The 15402-nt window shown below is 37.7% G+C and overlaps 1 protein-coding gene across 6 annotated transcripts in view; it reads left to right on the forward strand.

Moving 5' to 3' along the window:
* PHACTR2 (phosphatase and actin regulator 2) overlaps positions 1 to 15402 on the forward strand; it is a 292400-nt gene that overhangs the window by 138443 nt on the left and 138555 nt on the right. The gene's annotated exons all lie outside the window — the stretch shown is intronic.

Here is a 15402-nt window from a genome sequence, read left to right on the forward strand (position 1 = left end):
TTCTTTTCTTCTTTTCAAAAAAATTTTTATTTATTTATTTTTTTATTGAATCACCATGTGGAAAGTTTCAAAGCTTTCAGGATTAAGTCTCAGTTATACAATGCTCGAACACCCATCCCTTCACCAGTGCACATATTCTACCACCAAGAATCACAGTATACCTCTCCCCACCCCACAACCCACCCAACCCCCACCATGCCTGTGTAGCTGATAAATTTCACTTTAATTTCTCTTTACTTTGATTACAATCAATATTTCAAAAAAAATCACTATTATTGTTTGGAGTTCCCCACTCCCAACCCAAACCGCACAACCACAACCTCATATCTCTTCATTCTCAACAATGGGAAACACATTCTCTCTTAATAGAATTTCTCTCTCTTCCCCCTTTTCCCTCCTCAAATTCTCTAAATAATATTATGAGTTTCTTTTTTCTTCTTAGAAAAAAGCAGGCAGAATCACTGAGACCATAATCGGGCTTTGGAATATTTGCAGCAAAGCAAAGTACCTGACATTTTTTTACCACATACTTATATATGTACTTATATATCTACACACATAGCATAATTTATACATGTATATATGATAACTCTCCTTTAAATATAACAAATCTTTCAGGTTAAGGTGTCTTCTTCGGGCTGAAGAGATAGCTTAATGTTCTGAGCACATACTTTGTATACTCTGCCCTGGTTCAATCCTTGGCACTGTATGGTCCTGAAAGCTTACTTATATATGTACTTACTTATATATGTACTTATATATCTACACACATAGCATGATTTATACATGTATATATGATAACTCTCCTTTAAATATAACAAATCTTTCAGGTTAAGGTGTCTTCTTCGGGCTAAAGAGATAGCTTAATGTTCTGAGCACATACTTTGTATACTCTGCCCTGGTTCAATCCTTGGCACTGTATGGTCCTGAAAGCCTTTTGACTGACCACCTAGTCCAGAATCTGGAATAGTCCCCTAAGCACTCATGGGTGTGACCCCATCTCCTATAACACCCTCCCCCCACCACAAAGATAGCCTACTGTATATTACAAAATTTGTTGTGCATTCTCAAAATTGAAAGTCCTCTGCTTCGCAAAATTGGAGAATGATAACCCTATACTAAAATGAATACCTTTCTAAATCTCACTGCTTTGGAAAGTGAGATGTAAATTTTCAGTGCAATTCTCAGACCCACTTTATGCGACTACTTCTCAATTATGAGGTTTTATTATTTCTCCCTGAATAAATCTTTTTTTGATGAAAAATTAAATCAGGATACCTGCCAGCCGCATGAGCAGGCTTTTGGGATTTCATAGCTATCACCGATTTGGAGAATGTGTCAGCTTAATTGAGAAGTAATTTGCAGTTACTGAAATCCATTTTATGTTATAAAGCCCCTTCAATACACACATTTCCTTAGAGAATTGTTTTACTTGGAGGTATTTCTTAGACTGAGATTTAAGTTATGGTGAAACTAAATAGGTTTATGGTTTTTAATTTTTTAAATTCAATAACCATAAGATACACAGTTACAAAGTTGTTCATGATTGGGTTTCAGTCATTCAATATTCAACACCCTTCACCAGTGTGCATTTCCCACCATCAGTGTCCTCAGTTTCCCTGCTCCCAACCTGCATACCTCTATGAAAGGCACCACTTTCTCCTCTCTCTCATTCTCTCTCTCTCTCTCTCTCTCTTTCTCTCCCTCTCTGTCTTTCTCTGTCTCTCTCTTCCCCTTGCCCCCTCACCTCCTTTTGGGCATTATGGTTTGCAACACAGATACTGAAAGGTTATCACGTATGTCCCTTTACCAGTTTTCAGCACTTGTCCAGAGTGATCATTCCCGACTATCACTGTCATAGCGGTCCCTCTCTATTCTAACCCTAAGCCAACCTTAGAGTCCCTGTCCCATTTTAAATACAAGAAGCATAAAAGCAGAGGGTGGTTGAAGTTTAAGCCTGTTAAGTGTGAGAAGCTACTTTTACTGGGGATTCTGTTAGTTTGTCAACTAGAGTTTTAAAAATACTATCCTTCTACAAATCGAATTGTGACTGAAAGCTATTTACTGTAAAGGAAACAAACATAAGCAGTGGAAATGAGTTCATCTGTTTGTAGTTCTAGATACTGAGCAATTTGATGATGGAAGTGGCTTATGCATTAATAGTTTAAAATTTATTTTCCTAATAGTGTTATTTCAGGCAGTTTAACTACCAGGTAATTGTGTTTTCATTTTGAATTGTCTTCACCTTCATTCCAATTACTTTTCCTTTCAAATACTTAGAGTAGTATTTCTCAATCAGAGGTGCCCCATATGTCCCAGGGATATTTCAAGGGGACCCCAGGTGAAAATCCATATATGTGTATGTGGGGGGCATGTCTAGTGTGAGACACAGTGTCAAGACTAGAACGTGGAGTGACAGGAAGGAAACAAATTTGGAAGGCAGCCTATGGTCAGAGGAAGGTCTAGAAATGCTGATTTAGAGTGTTCTCTTAACTTACTTTGTTAATTGGACTTATCGTTAACACACAGATGAGTGAATGTACTGAATCCACACGCTTAAGCTGTGAATCATTTCTCTAGTCTTCAGTTCTTATTTATTTTACTCCTTTTTATTCCTCTTTTAAAATTTTGCTCTTTTTCCTCTTTAGCTTAATTTCCTCTTAATTCACTTCTGATTGTATTATTTCTTCATAAGTGGTCTCTTCTTTTGAAAAGCAAACACGCTTAAAGCCTTTAATACGCCTTTAGTTCCCACATGAGTCTCATCCTGTATGTTCTATAGTACTTGCATTGTTATTTAATTCTAAATGTTTATGAATTACAGTTTGGTTTCCTGCGTTACTAGTGAGTTATTTAGTTTTCAAAATGTATAGGAAGATCTTTGTTTTCAGCTGATTTCTTAAATGATTTCAATTTTGTATTATAGCTAGAACTTATGCATTATATAGTACTTTCATCATAGCACTGTAGCACTGCCGTCCCGTTGTTCATTAATTTGCTCTAGTGGGCACCAGTAACATTTCCATTGTGTGACTTGTTGTTACTGTTTTTGGCATATCAAATATGCTACGGGGAGCTTGCCAGGCTCTGCCGTGTGGGCGGAATACTTTTCGTAGCTTGCCGGACACTCCAAGAGGGATGGAGGAATCAAGGGAAATATATACATGGCTCTCGGAGAGCCCGGCAAGCTATCGAGAGTATCCCGCCCACACGAAAGAGCCTGGCAAGCTCCCCGTGGCATATTCGATATGCCAATTACAGTAACAATAACAGGTCTCATTCCCCTGACCCTGAAAAGAGTCTCCAATAGTTGGGAAAAAGAAGTAAGGAGAAGCTGCTAAAATCTCAGGGCTGGGACGAATGGAGATGTTACTGGTGCCTGCTTGAGTAAATCAGTGAACAATGGGATGACAATGATACAGTGATATATTCTTTAAAACTTAGTATTTCTCTCATAACCTGTTATTTATACAGTATACAGTTGCTATTTCTTCTGTCTCTAGAGTATTCATCACATTAAACCTGTTAGTTGTATTGCTCTACTTCACAATATTCAGAACGTTTATCTGCTTGATCTTATTACTTTAGATGGTTTATTAAAAACCTCATGTTCGACTTTGCCTTGCATGTGGCAGATCTGGGCTTAATCCCCGGCACTCCATATGTCCCCTGAGCCTGTCAGGAGTGATGCTTAAATATTGCTAGTGCGACCTATTCATCACTGAACCCCAAAATACCAACAAAAAAAAAGAAAAACAAAAAACTAATTCTATTTTACTGTGCATATATGCGATTTTTGCTTTGAAAACTAACTTTCAAAATTTTGATGACTGGTGTGCATTCAAATTTATAACTTGACATCTCTTGCTTTTCCATCCATGTATATATGTCTCTGCTTTTACAATTTGTCTTTAATTTTAATTATGTTATAATATATTTACATTATTTTTAATTAATATAATTTTATAACATATGCACTTTAGGTGTACAACATTATGAATAAATATCTGAGGACTAGAGCAGTAGCACAGTGGGTAGGGCATTTGCCTTGCACACAGCCTTTCCCGGGTTTGATTCCCAGCATCCATATGGTCCCCTGAGCACCACCAGGAGTGATTCCTGAGTGTATGAGCCAGGAGTAACCCCTGTGCATCACCAAGTGTGACCCAAAAAGCAAAAAATAAATAAATAAATAAATAAATAAATATCTGTATATTCTTTGTTTACCAATAAAAGTTTAGTTTTCATTGACATCAAGATAATTGATGATTTTATTCTTTCTGTCTGTCCATCTTCCTTTCTCTTTACCACCTGATAATCACTATTTGGTTTTTATTGTTTAAACACTTAGTTTTCTTTATTTAACTCATTTGATTTGTTAATGAAATAGTTTGTCTTTCTCTGCCTGACCTTTTTCACTAAGCATAATGCCCTCTAAGCCCATCCATTTTGCTACAACTGGCAGGATTTCATTATTTTTTATAGCTTAGTAGTTTCCACTATATGTATGTATGTGTGCATATATGTATGTAGATGCACGCATAAGCACTGCCTCTTTTTTATCTAATCAACTGTTGCTGCGCACTTTGGTTGTTTCCAACTTTGTTCATCGTGTTTCCAACTCTTGCTTTGATGAACATGGGGATATAGATATATATGCGATTTTGAAAAAATAATTTTGGGGTGAATACCCAGATGTGGAATAACTGAATTTTATAGAATTTCTATTTTAACCTGCTTTAGAAATATCCAGACTGTTTTCTCTAATGACTCCAGCAGTGGCTAGCTAGCCCTAACATTTGGCAATGTTTCCTTCTTATCATATCCTTTCCAATACTTGTTTTTTATTCTTTTGTACAATAGTAATTCTCATATGTTGAGGTGCTGTCTCATCTTTTTTTCGTTTTCATTTCTTTAATAGAGATTTTTATATTTCTAATAGTCATCCATAGGTCATCTTTGGAGAAGTTTCTACTGATTATTATCTCTTCTATTCTTCCCACTTTTTAATTGGGTTGGTGTATTTTTGGTTGTTGAGTTTTGGGAGTTCTTTACACACACACACACACACACACACACAACAGGGGATTTGGCAGGATGGTAGAGTGTATGCCTTCTATTGTGAGTCTGTGGGTATGATCCCAAGCACCCCAAAATAACTAACATATATATGTTTGGTTATTAACCCCTGATTGAGTGTGTGATTTCCAGATATCTTCTTCCATTCAGTAGGAAGCCTTTAGTTTTAGTGTGTTTTTTTTTTTTTGTGGGGTTTTTCGATTCAGGTTTTTTTTTTTTTTTGCTTTTTGGGTCACACCTGGCAATGCACAGGGGTTACTCCTGGCTCTGCACTCAGGAATCACCCCTGGCACTCCTCAGAGGACCACATGGGATGCTGGGAATCGAACCCGGGTTGGCCACGTGCAAGGCAAACGCCCTACCCTCTGAACTATCGCTCCAGCCCCTTGCTTCAGTTTTTTGAGCCACACATGAATTAGTTTTTGTATATAGTAGAGGGTAGTAATCTAGCTACATTCTGTTGAATGTGACTATTCTAGGTTTCCCAAAGGCATTTACTGAAGAAAGTTTCCATCTCTAGTAATATGCCCTTGGCTTCTTTTTTGCAAATCATTGTAAGCGTGTGGTTTTACTTCTGAGTTTGTTTCTTTTATTTATTTATTTATTTATTTATTTATTTATTTATTTATTTATTTTTGGGTTTGGGGCCAAGGCTGGCAATGCTTAGGCTTATCCTGGCTCTGCACTTAAGGATCACACCTGGTGGGGCCTGAGGGCTGTATGGGATGCCGGAAATTGAACTTCTTTTGGCTGCATGTAAGGCAAGAGCTCTACCTACTGTACTATTCAAGATTGCCCCTGAGTTTTTATTTTAAAGCATTGATCTGTGTCTGTATTCATTGCAATACCATGCTGTTTGGGTTACTGTTACTAGTAATGTGGTTTGAAGTCAGGGAGAGAGATGCCTCCACTTTTGTTCTTTTATTTCTTATTTATTTAGACTCTAAGCTTTTTTTTAAATAAGTTCAAATAAATTTTATGATTTTTGCTTCATTTCTGTGAAGGATGCCACTGATAGGGATTTTGATAGGGATTCAATTAAATCCATATATTGCTGTAACTGCAGACAGAGAGTCTCTTGCCCACACGCCTGGCTGTCTTCCCTGTGGCCGCTTGGAGGGGATGGGCTCCAGCTTCCCTCCCCACCCTGAGCAGAGCTCCCGGCGGCCGAAGACCACCGGAACCTAGCTACAGCCATGCTCGAGGCTCCTCTCTACACGTTCGGACAGGCCTCATGCATGAAGGTGCCGGCAGAGGAACCCAGGTGTGTGTAATCCCATCAATGGCCAACATCCAGAGAGAGACTTAAAAGTGAGCTCCCAGAAGATATCTTTAGCCTACTTCTCCCTCTGGGAGACACTGGCAATCTTCTGAGAGTTTCCTGCCCACATGGGACAGCCTTGCAAGCTCCCCATGGTGTATTCATATACAAAATCCAGTAACAAGCTGGATCTCATTCCAGTGGCCCTGAAGAGCACCCCGTGCAACATCCTTAGGAGGGCCAAGTCGAGATAGACTTCTAAGATCTCAGGGAAAGGAAGAAATGAGATGTTACTGAGCCCGCCCGAGAAATCGGTGATTAACGGGATATTGTGATTGATTGATTGATTGTGATTGCTGTAAGTAATATAGGCATCTTAATGATCTTAAATATTTCAATCCAAGCTGTAGTATTCCACAGTAGTTTTTCATTTCTTGTTTCTTCTGATTTTTATCATAAATATATTTTTGTTTTCAGTGTAGAGTTCTTCTATTTCTAAGCTTAAATTTGTTCCTAGGTATTATATAACAATTTTTATGAAATTGTTAACTGGGTTGTTCCCGGTATTCTTTCTCTTCAGTCTTTTACTTGCATATTAAAATGTATCAAATTTTTGTATACTTATAGCCTGCAACTTTAAAGTATTTTCATTGTGTGTAATAGTTTTTAAAAAATTGGAATCTTTGGCATTTTTAGTGTATGTTCCCATGTTATCTGCAAATAGTGATGTTTTCACTTCTTTTCTAATTTGGATACACTTCTATTTCTTTCTCTTATCTACCTTCTCTGGCTGAGACTTCCCATAAGAGTTAGAGAGGCCATCTTGGTCTTGTTCCTTCACATTTATTAACATGTTGACACTGGTGCTGCAATTAAGCACTTAATTGCTGTCTAATTGTGTTAATTAAGCCACATTTATGTATGAACCCCTGGTGGTATGTATATTTGCCAGTGTCAAAAGGATTATAACAGTTTCCTTTCCTAAGTATCTCCTATGGTAAATTATTTTCAACAATGATTTTTTCTAGCATAGAAAAACTCCAAAAACTTAGCTCTTTCTTTCTAGTCAAAATTAGGGCATTGATATGTATTACAAATTAATTCCCTCTCAATTTTACACAGCCAATAGTTTTTAAATTAAATTCATTATAAGGGTTTTTTTCCCCCAGTTTCTTGCATCCCACCCTTACTCTAGACTCATTTTCTTTCTTCCTGAGGAGTATTTTGTAGAAGTTCTTTAGTGATTAATCACTGTTAGTGAACGATTATTTGATATAGTGAGTTGTCTGGGTTTAGAACTCTAATTTGACAGCCCTGTCTCCCCTTAGCACTGAGAAAATAGAACTCTTTTTGGATTTATTGTGACCCTTAAAGTGAAATCAATCCTATATACCTACTACTCCCACCTCCATTCTCTATTCTTGTTTCTCCGTTTCACTAAAATATGACTATGTTTTAGATTGATTTTATTCTTCCTTGGGGAAAAATGGAATTGTTTTTAATCTCAACTTGCATGCGTAGTAGCCATCTAAAAATAAATAAATATCTAACTTTCCACTTTATCTATTGACTATGTCCCGATTTTAATTAAGGTCACTTTGTCCTTCATTGCTTAGAAGTTCAAAGTCATCCTTGCTTCAATTTTCTCCTTTAACACCTCGTGGTCAAGCCATAAACAAACTTGGTTCTACCTTTATTTATTATTTCTTTTTTTTTTTTTTTTTGCATCACACCCGGCGATGCACAGGGGTTACTCCTGGCTCTACACTCAGGAATCACCCCTGGCAGTGCTCAGGGGACCATATGGGATGCTGAGAATTAAACCCGGATTGGCCGTGTGCAAGGCAAACGCCCTACCCGCTGTGCTATTGCTCCAGCCCCTATTTATCATTTCTTATTAGTCTCAATATCACCCATCATTTTTCATGGGTTATATTCTCTTTCTATGCTTTGGGGTCACTCAGGAGACCATGTGGTGCCAGGGAGGGAATTAGAGTGAGTCATGTGTAAGGCAAGAACTTAAACTCATGTTCTATTTCTCCAGCATCACGAATCACAAATCACGAAATCCCGTTAAATCATCAATTTCTCGAGCAGGCTCAGTAACCTCTCCATTCGTCCTTTCCCTGAGATCTTAGAAGTCTCTCTCGATTAGGTCCTCCCAACGATATCCCACTGGAGGCTCTTTCAGGGTCAGGAGAATGAGATCCAGCTTGTTACTGGATTTAGCATATGGATACACCATGGGAAGCTTGCAACGCTGTCCCACGTGGGCAGGAAACTCCCAGAAGCTTGCCAGTTTCTCCCAGAGGGAGAAGTAGGCTACAAGATATCCAGCAGCCACGAGCTTCTGGGAGCTTGCTTTTAAGTCTCTGGATGTTGGCCATTGATGGGATTACAGACACCTGGGTTCCTCTGACAGTACCTTCATGTATGAGACCCGTCTGAACGTGTGGAGAGGGGCCTCGAGCATGGCTGTAGCTAGGTTCTGGTGGTCTTCGGCCGCCGGGAGCTCTGCTCGGGATGGGGAGGGAAGCTGGAGCCCATCCCCTCCGAGGGGCCCCGGGGAAGACAGCCAGGCGTTCGGGCAAGAGACTCTCTGCCTGCACCGGGCTGCGTGGCGGCGCGCGGGCACATCTGCCCTATCAACTTTGGGCCCATCCCACGCTCCCTGTGGCGGTGACGACCCATTCCAACGTCTCCAGCATCATATACCTTTAAAATGTATCTAGATTTATCTGGAAATAATATTCAGGAGTCTGGGATGCAGCTCAGTGGTAGAGTACATATTCCATTCCAGCACCACATTAAAAAAAAAAAAGTAATGTATTGGTTACATGTCACCATTTTCACTGCTGCTAGCTTGGTTTAAATGACTAATCTTTTCAGTCTGGATTAATCTTATCTTCTCTTTTGTCTTCTTGCTTCCAATCTTGTCTTCTCTGTTTCTATTCAGAAGCCATATAGATCTTAAAAATTTAGTCAGATCATATCATCCCTTAGTCATTGCTTACCCGTCTCACTACAATAAAAAAAAAAATAGCCTTTGTGTTCAAGTACACGACCCTATATAGTTTATAACCTCCTTCTCATCTTCTCTTCCCATTCTCTAGTCTAACCATACTGGCCTTTTAATGTTCCTTCAATATATATCTATACTCAGATTTCAGATTTCAGTGAGGACCAGCATGACCATCACGTACTCCAATTCACAGCACTTCTTATCTTCAGCCTGGCCATAAAATATTCTGACTTATGTTCATTGCTTATTTTCTGTCCCTTCATTAAAATGCAAATTCTATGCATGAAATTTTTATTTTGAGTTTAGTTGTGCATCTACAATAGAACCTGGCACAAAGGATATGCATATTTGTTAAATGGATGATGAGCTAATAAGTTAATTCTCATTTACATGAAATATATTATATATAATATATCTTTCCTAGAAAAGAATAAAATAGTTAAAACCTGGGTGTTCATTCACTGGTAAATATATAAATAGCAATATTGTATAATCGTACCATGGAACAATATTCAGAATATAAAGTGAACAAAATACCAATTCAATCACATGGATGAATATTAGAACATTAGGTGAAAGAAGCCAGATATTTTTTAGAAAACTGAAAATGAGATCTTTCCATTTATATGAATTTTTAGAAAAGACAAAATTACAGGGCCGGAAAGCAAGTCAGCAACTGCTTCATGTGAGGGCTTGAGTTAGATTTTTCCTATCGTCGTTATAGGCCATGAGGAAACTCTTTGGAGTTCAAGTTTTCTAAAACTTGTGGTGGCTATACTATAAATTTAGCAACTCTCTGGCATAGTACTCACTATTAGAATCATGTGTGTGCCAACCACAAAGCCCATCTCCATCATAGAGGATCTATAAATCTATGAGGGTGGGGCCTGTATCTCACATTCCATGTACTGGAGGTACTGAGCTCATGGGAGGCTCTTAGCCAATGCAGTTAAATGACTAAATGATTATAAATAGAATGGTATATAAAAGGAAATTTATAGTCGTGACCAGTTGAGCTGTTATTTTGCTATGGGGTCAACAGACTATTACCCAAGTCATACATATGTTCCTCGGTGGATTCCCCCCCCACACACCACCCATTCATACTTAACACTGTTATATCTACTAATGTAAGGCTTATCCTTTAATTTGTCGTCTATTTTAAAGTGCCCTCTCCATGCTAGACATTTTGTTAGCTTCTAGGGATAGATGTAAAGGGTAATAATACAGTTAGACCTCGCTTTAAGCAATTTTTTTGCATGAACTGGGCATTATTTTTAAGATTTTTTTGTTTGTTTGTTTTATTTTGAGGCCACAGCAAGCAATGCTGAGGGGGTTACTCCTGGTTCTGCACTCAGGAATTACTCGGGCAATGCTCAGGGGATTATATGGGATGCCAGGGATCAAACCTGGTTTACTCCAAGGCAAACACCCTACCCACTGTGCTATCACTTCAGCCCACTTAAAAAATATTTAAGATGTTCTTAAGGACTGTTCTCAGATATTTAGTGAGCAAATAAACGTGATTAAATTTATAGCAGTTGTTGGCGTTTTAAGTACAGTGGATGACTAATTTATATATATGTATATATATACATATATATATATATACACATATACATATATGATGAAATGCAAGAAGTGACACACCTTTTCCCCTGGGTTAGAGAAAAGTTTTTGGGAAAAAATTCCAATGCCTCCTCTTGAAGTCTTTACTTTCTGGAATAAATCTCCAATTGTCTACTCAATCACTAAGTAAGCCCCAGGAAGACAAGCCACACCCTCTGGAGAAATCCTGGGCAAGACATGAGCTAGTTATTTTGTTAATCCTTTTAGCTTAGAAAAGAAGAAGGAAAACTCAGGAAATAAATTATATAAAAATATGAGAACAATGGTAAAGTGAAGCTTGTCTTACAGGTTCTGTTCTGTCTAATAGGGAATGTGGTTCTCTCTTCCACTGATGTATAATTTAACTAGAATGGTGAAAGTTGTAATTCTTTTCCTAACTGAAGATCCCTGTCTCCTTATATTACCAGGTTAAAATTAATATTTCTCAGAATTGTCAAAATAAAGGCGGAGGAAGCATTTAGTTGCAATGGCTATCGAGTAAAACATTGTGAAAACTATTCACAGAATTTCAAATGGAATTTTATGGTCCAGGATCACTCCTATTTTCTGTTTTCTTTTCAGTAGTTTTATTTTTCTAAGTCAGTTGCTTTTCTCAAAATGTAGTGACGTTTGGGAGTGATATAACTACAAAGTTTTAAGAACCAGATTTTTAATTAAAACACTCCAATGCTTTTAAAATTTGCATAGTGGTTTTTAGTTTCTGATATATGTCTATATATACATATATGTAATATATAGACATATATATTATATAAGTCTTTTACTGATTATTAGAACTTTGTTAAATTAACTTCCTAACTGAAAAAAAAATGCCCTCTGGCATCTCCATCAGAGGAAGAGAGAAAAAACAGTTTTCTAGTTTTTAATAAATAAATGGTAGGTGGCAAGGAAATGATTGACTAAGACGGAGCTTTTAAATAATCTGTGATAATCTATTGTTATAACCACACTGTGGAGAAAACAAACTGATACATGAAATGAAATCCTATTTTGGGAAATTACTAAATTCTGATGGTTAAGTTTCATTTCCTTTTCACTGGGAAAGTTTTCCATGAATACAAATCCCATTACTCAGGACAGCGTTAGTAATTTGCTGGATATCCATAGCCAGCCTCAGACGTGTCAAGGAAGAGAATCTTTCCCTGGTTTCTGACGACTACCACCGGCCCTGTTGCTTCCTAGCTACACCTCTCCACCATTCACCTGTGTCTCCTGGGAATCTCCCAAAACCTTTCCTCTCCAGTTACTGGGTTCTTGGGATAGATCCCAACACAGCTCGTAGCACCTGGGTGAAGCGAATCCCCAGAATATCTGGCGTTTTATTTTCTGAAGAAAGAAAGGTCTCACTCTCCCACTCTGCTTAGATTCTGCATGCATACAGCCACTTAGAAAAGGCAGCGAGTTAGAGGATTTTCTATGGTAACCATAGCAATTAGGCACCATATTCTCTAAACACCAAATTGTAACCCTCGAAATTTGGACTTTGATCTTGTGGAAGTGCGCTGTTCCACAAAAAGATTGATGGATTAGGGTTATTTCTGATTCCCCCCCCCATCTTTATCTAAGAATTCTAGTTACTTCCATCCATTGAGAGGGCAAGTCAAGTTTGGGCAGAACAGATGAGTGAACTCAGGAAAAAGCCACTTCTAGAAAATAGTGACATTTGCCATATAGGGTACAATCCTTGAAACCTCATTAAGTACAACCTCTTCATCTAAAGGCAAGCTAGTTTCAGGAAGGAGAAATTCTATCTAACTAATCCACTTAAATTTCTTTCCGGAAGCAAATTAATAAATCACAAACGTTCTCTCAGAGGTTGAAAACTATTTAGTCTTCACCGAGAAAAAAAAACAGTGTATTCCAACATTTTATATTTTCAGGAGGAGTAAAGTGAATTCCTTGAATTCGGCCATGATTTGTTGACAACATAATATAAAATATTAAAAGTAGGAGTATGCTGAAGGCAGTTCACACAGGCCAGTTGTTAAATTTCCAGGAATTTTGCAAACCAGTTGACATAAATTTTGCAAGCCAGTTGACTGCATGTTAAGATTGGCAATTGTAAGAATATTTGCATTATAGAAAGCTTTGCACTACAAATTACAAAAAAAGTCTCATCCCCCTGCCCCCAGCCCAAACTCTTAAGTATTTACTATGTTATCACTAGATAAGATAATGGTTTGGAAAATTAGAACAAAGAATAGGATAAGTAAGGTAAGGCTGAAGAATGATAAAGTGATGACTGCCTGAAAGGTAGAAGCTGGCACTAGCTAACATTTTAATAAGTTCTCTGAAAGAGGAAATACACAGAGAATTGTCCATATTTTTTAGATAACATGAAATGTTCCACAGTCAAACTATAAATTCATGAGATTAACACCTGAAACTTTTAGTATAACTGTGAGTTTTACTAAACTCACTGCTATGAGTTCAGTCATAGCAGTGAACTCTTAAAAGGTAAGAGGAATGATATTTGGGGAGGAATTATCTTAAAAATACCTTGGTTAGATGAAAAGTTCTAATCTTTATATTAGAATTTTACAGAGGAAATTTAGAAATCTCTTTCTGTTCATTAGCATAATATGTTAGCTGGAATTGAAGCAAAAAAGGCCAATTAAACACCAAGAATAATCAGAAATTCTCGAAACAAAATGGAATGCTGTCCCACCTCACAGAGAAAGCTTATGCACTCCTCCAGTTTTGGTTGACATGCTTCAAGGATAATGTAATGGAACTGAAAGTTTCAGAGAAAAGAGTGTAACCTGATCAGGGGATTATATGAATCCCATAGGAGGCCAAGATTATATTAACTAGCAAATCATGAGAGGTTTTGAATAAGGTAAATATATATGGATTAAGCAAATCCTGAAAGACTAGAAATATAGCATACCCTTTTGATGTTCGAAATAAGAATTTATAGAAAAAATATCGAGAAACGCTATGATTGCTCAAGAAAAAGAAAATAGTATTGTACCTAAAATTTTAATTTTTGTTAATGAAAAAAATCATATCTAAATGTGCAAAATTTACTATTTCCTCTAATCTATGATCTACCTCTTTCAACTGGAAAAGTAAGAAGTCAGTTCCCTTCTCTCAATTTAGGTTGAAAGCTTTGCACTTGGGGCTTTAATTGTTGATGGAAGACTACTTAAAACAAAGACATGAAAGAATCCTTATAATTGTTTATTCACTATTGAGACCTGAGGTCCCCCCATCCCCAGGTGGGTTCTGTTTCCCCAAACACACCTTTCTTGCACTTTACAAGGAAATAGTTGTCCTAATTAGAAAGCACAACCTGGTTAACCCAGCTACGTTAGAAAAAAAAAAAAATCAAGAATTTTTAAGAACAAATTAAGCAAAAGGAATTAAATAATTGGTCACAGTGTTCTAGGAAAAACACTTTCCCACAATAGAAAATGGGATGTTTATATGGGTGTTAAAAATTATAGGGCAGGGGCTGGAATGATAGCACAGCGGGAAGGGCATTTGCCTTGCACGCGGCCGGCCGACGGCAGACCCGGGTTCGATTCCCAGTATCCCATTTGGTCCCCTGAGCACCGCCAGGAGTGGTTCTTGAGTGCAGAGTCAGGAGTAACCCCTGTGCATTGCCCGGTGTGACCCAAAAGCGAAAAAAAAAAAAAAAAAAAGCAAAAGTTATAGGGCAAACATAGTGAAACAAATAAATGTCCCTCAAAAATCATAAAGCAAAGTTATGCATAATCTTAATGATAGGCAATTTCATTTTATTTTTTCACTGAAATAAAGTAGTTTTATTTAAGAAGCTTAGAGAAATATAAGGAGAGAGAGAGAGGAGAGAGAGAGAGAGAGAGAGAGAGAAAGAGAGAGAGAGAGAGAGAGAGAATCATAGACCTCTCCAAAGGAAAAGTCGAGAGCATTCCTTTCCGGATAACCAACTTTAGGAAAAAAAAGTGTCCATGTTTAAAGTATGACTTTATTTAATAGATTATGTTCTTTGTAACATTTTAGTAGTTTAGAGCTGAATGTGTAGAATAACACCTAAATGACCCACTTCAATACAAATCAATACAAAAGTATTTATTTCTAACAGTTGATGCTTGCATGATGGAGGGGGTAGTTCACACTCCCCATCCCCAAATCCTAAAATCCAAGTTTAACCTGGTGTCTGACTTCCAAGTTCATGGGCTCCGACTCCTGGGAGACAACCTGCCCACACTCCCTCTTGGTGGAATCCAGAGTGTATGGAGCTGACGCCAGTGGTCCAGGGCACGTCTAAGGCTAGTCTTCCAGGATGTAGTCCAAGTTTTTTTCAAGAAAACTTAGCCTTCATCGGCTGTCCTAGCGAGGTTTAAGTCACCTTTTGGAGAATTCAGCCCCTAAACGAAACGGGTGCTGGTGTTTTCACCCTCCGGGGGGTTTTGGACTCCTCACT

This window comes from Sorex araneus, chromosome 4 (assembly GCF_027595985.1).
Source record: "Sorex araneus isolate mSorAra2 chromosome 4, mSorAra2.pri, whole genome shotgun sequence".
Taxonomy (NCBI): domain Eukaryota; kingdom Metazoa; phylum Chordata; class Mammalia; order Eulipotyphla; family Soricidae; genus Sorex; species Sorex araneus.